The 3,700-nt window shown below is 37.5% G+C and overlaps 1 non-coding gene across 1 annotated transcript; it reads left to right on the forward strand.

Annotated features, from left to right (window-relative positions):
• The first annotated feature begins 985 nt into the window (after window positions 1-985).
• On the forward strand, window positions 986-1,058 carry TRNAG-UCC (transfer RNA glycine (anticodon UCC)). The gene has a single exon. It is a non-coding gene; the product is annotated as a tRNA-Gly (tRNA).
• Window positions 1,059-3,700: the final 2,642 nt, after the last annotated feature.

A 3,700-nucleotide genomic window follows, 5' to 3' on the forward strand; every position in this document is an offset into this window, starting at 1 on the left:
AGCCCATTCCTGGAAATATATAGGGAAATATTTATTGTTAAGGACATAATGAAAGAGCACTATTTATCATAGATATTTTTCTTCTAATTTTTTCAATAATGAGAAACTAGTGAAGTGTTTTATTGTATGAACAAAGATAAATCACGAAAATATGAGGCTGACAACAGACAAAATGTTCATTTCTTGCTACATAAAAATCTTGTTAGAACAACTCTAATGATCTGATTTAAAAACATATATATTCAAACAGCAAAAAAAATGCATATAAATCAACTGTAATCCAATAAAATTTTAAAAAAAACACAAAAAAATAAAATTTCACGGTAGTGACAGTTAATGAACATTTTGATAATGGGTGATTAGGCTTTTTGCTTTTACTTCTGTTTTCCAAAACCAATCAGTTATTGTCTATGTAATTAAAACATTAAGCAAACAATGATAAAAATTAATAATTTCGATAAAAAGGATAAGTTACTCGTTGCTCAGGCCCATTTTTATGATTGCTAGCTCTGCTTAATTAGGACAATTCCATATTGTGCTATTCAGCTTTGAACCTTGAGCTCATTAATGGCAGAAAATGGATGGAAAATACCTATTTGTAATGTTTTAGATGAAAGCCATCTAGCAGTGATTTCTGTACATTGCTGGGATTTTGGCAAAAATATTTGTCACCTACTGAGTCAGAGTCTGTATGTAGGGCTCTGACAAATGTATTTTAAACAGTGCCCCCAGCAATTCTAACATACAGCTCAAATTTGGGAACTGCTAGCCTGGAGGCAGCTTTTCAAAATACTTTCCCTTTCTAATTTTATTTTTTTGCAATTTGAACTTTTTCGCGTTTGTGATGCTCTTCCTTTAAGATCAGTGCTTCATAGTTTTTTCTCACATCTGTAATTATCAGTATTCATTAAATTTCTCGGTGTGTATAGTGCTAGTACCTTCTTGGGCTTGCTTTTGCCAGGAAAAGATTTCAACGATCGGGAATTCCCTGGTGGTCCAGTGGTTAGGACTTGGCACTTCCACTGCCAGGGGCCCAGGTTTGATCCCTGGTCAGGGAACTAAGATCCTGCAAGCCACACAGCGTGGCCAAAAAAAAAAAAAAAAAAAGGTTTTAACTATCAACTCAATGTGAATTAATAGTGAGATAAAGTACTACATAGCACCATACTTGTGTTTCTTATGGTAGATACAAGTGTACCTCCCTTGTTGTAATGCCTGAGACCTATTGTTGGCATTAAATTTGTTTGTGTGTATATGAGAAATAATCCAAAATGTATTCTTTAAGAAGTATATACCTGTCATACCAGGTAATAGCTGTAATTTGGAAAGCTAGTTTTTAGTACGTCATTGGGCCATCTGGTTTGGAAAGTTCTGTAGACACTGTGCTTAAGTGAATATTTAATAGTTTTTTATGGTAAAGTCCACACCTAAGGGTATAACACCAAGAAAAAAAAGTCACGGCCTCCCAGGGGCACCTCTTCCCTAGGCCAAACCAGAGAAATGCCAGCAGCTCTGTTGTTAGTTGTATAAATACCTTCCACGGCATGTCTAATGAAGGCTGGCATCTTCTCAGTCTGTATTTTGGTTTCCATTTATATTATCTGCCTGCACAGGACTGAGGGCAAGAAGCCTAGATATCATCACACATTGTGTAAATTTTCGAATTAGATTCCTTGTATTGTCAAAGCCAGCATCTCGGGATAAGAGGAAATATTTGTTTCGAAATGAAACCCACATTCCCCTGTCTTCCTATTCCTCCACTTACTATGCTTTTGAGTTTTTACAAGATTAATAAGATCTGAATAATAACTGAAACACAACTGTGTTACAGTTTCTCTTATCAAATATTCATTTTGTTATTCATAGAAATAAGAAATATCAAAACATTTTGACTACTTCCTGCAGGGCAGTTTGTGTTAGGGCTATAGAAAGTACATCATAGATCGAAAAAGTTAATAAGACCATGTATGTAGTTTTCTTAGAAAATTTTCATTTGTCTCTCCCCTTTCAAAACTCATTATTTGATGTTTAAATAAAATATTTTTAGAGTTATAAATGTTAACCCTAAAAATCTGGGTGATCACTGATTGACAGCACAAGTAAATGATCTTCTGTTTGTTTTACTTTTCTTGGATTTTAATTTGCAATTTACATCAGCACCCTTGGGAAACCCAAATGTATTCCTTAGACAGGCTGTCTTTACTGAGTTCTAGAAGGTGGTTCAAAACAGACTGAACTTCACTTCTACAGTGACTGGCAGCTTTTCTCTGCGACATCACATTCAGAGAAGTTGTCTGCTTTGTCAGCTGGTGCCCATGTTGCGTTTGATCTCCACACAAATGTACTCAGCTATTGTGTCTTGCTAACTAAGCAAGAACGGCTGATGGTTAGATTTCATAGATGATCCCAACTAAAATTAAAGTTATACATAATGTTCAAGTCTCTGTTTTATACTTACTTTTTTACCTCTATAAAGTTCACCTACAGAATGCTTTTTCATATTAGTAGCTTTTATAATTTATGTAATTCTTCTAATACTTATTGTATTTCTTCATTTATTTTATTTTTTTAATTTAAAAATTTTTTGATGTAGACTATTTTTTTTAAAAGTCTTTACTGAACTTGTTACAATATTGCCTCTGTTCCACGTCTCGGGCCTTTGGCCCCGAGGCATGTGGGATCCCAGCTCCCCGACCAGGGATCCAACCCACACCCCCTGCATTGGAAGGCAACACCTCAACCACTGGACCACCAGGGAAGTCCCTTCATTGATTTTAGAAATTGTATGCACGTAGTGTATAAATACTACCTAGTATATACATACTAACTAATAAAAACTGAACACCTAGTATATAAACATTAATGAATAGAAATATTTTTGCAAGTTTTAAAAAATCTGACTGGCCTCAATTTCCTCCTTTGGCCTAATGTTTCGCTCATGTGTGTAAAATGTTCACTCTGTTTCTGGTACCCCAAGCCTATCTCTGCAGTATGACAGCCTTCACTGCCTTCAATAGCAGGGTGCCCCTCTATCTTAACATAACGTTCAATTCTGTCCTGCTCTTGGACCTATTGGAATCAGACTTCCCAGTGTCCATCTGGCTGCACCCTCAATTGTTATAAAAAACTCCCCTCTTGGGCTTCCCTGGTGGCACAGAGGTTAAGAATCCGCCTGCCAATTCAGGGGACACAGGTTTGAGCCCTGGTCTGGGATGATCCCACATGCCGCGGAGCAACTAAGCCCGTGCGCCACAACTACTGAGCCTGCAGCCTAGAGCCCATGTGCCACAACTGCTGAAGTCCATGCGCCTAGAGCCCATGCTCCACAACAAGAGAAGCCACCGCAGTGAGAAGCCCGTGCACCGCAACGAAGAGTAGCCCCCGCTCACTGCAACTAGAGAAAGCCCACGCGCAGCAGCAAAGACCCAACACAGCCAAAAATAAATAAATAAATAAATAAATAAATTTATTAAAAAAAGAAAAATACTCCCCTCTTTGCCTGGCCACCATATTTCAGCCCTCAACCCCTGTACTTTATTTATTTATTTTTTAAAAAATAAATTTATTTATTTTATTTTTGGCTGTGTTGGGTCTTCCTTGCTGCAAGCAGGCTTTCTCCAGTTGCAGAGAGCAGGCTTCTCACTGCAGTGGCTTCTCTTGTTGCAGAGCACGGGCTCTAGGCGTGCAGGCTTCAGTAGTT

Source organism: Balaenoptera ricei, chromosome 14, assembly GCF_028023285.1.
Source record: "Balaenoptera ricei isolate mBalRic1 chromosome 14, mBalRic1.hap2, whole genome shotgun sequence".
NCBI lineage: Eukaryota > Metazoa > Chordata > Mammalia > Artiodactyla > Balaenopteridae > Balaenoptera > Balaenoptera ricei.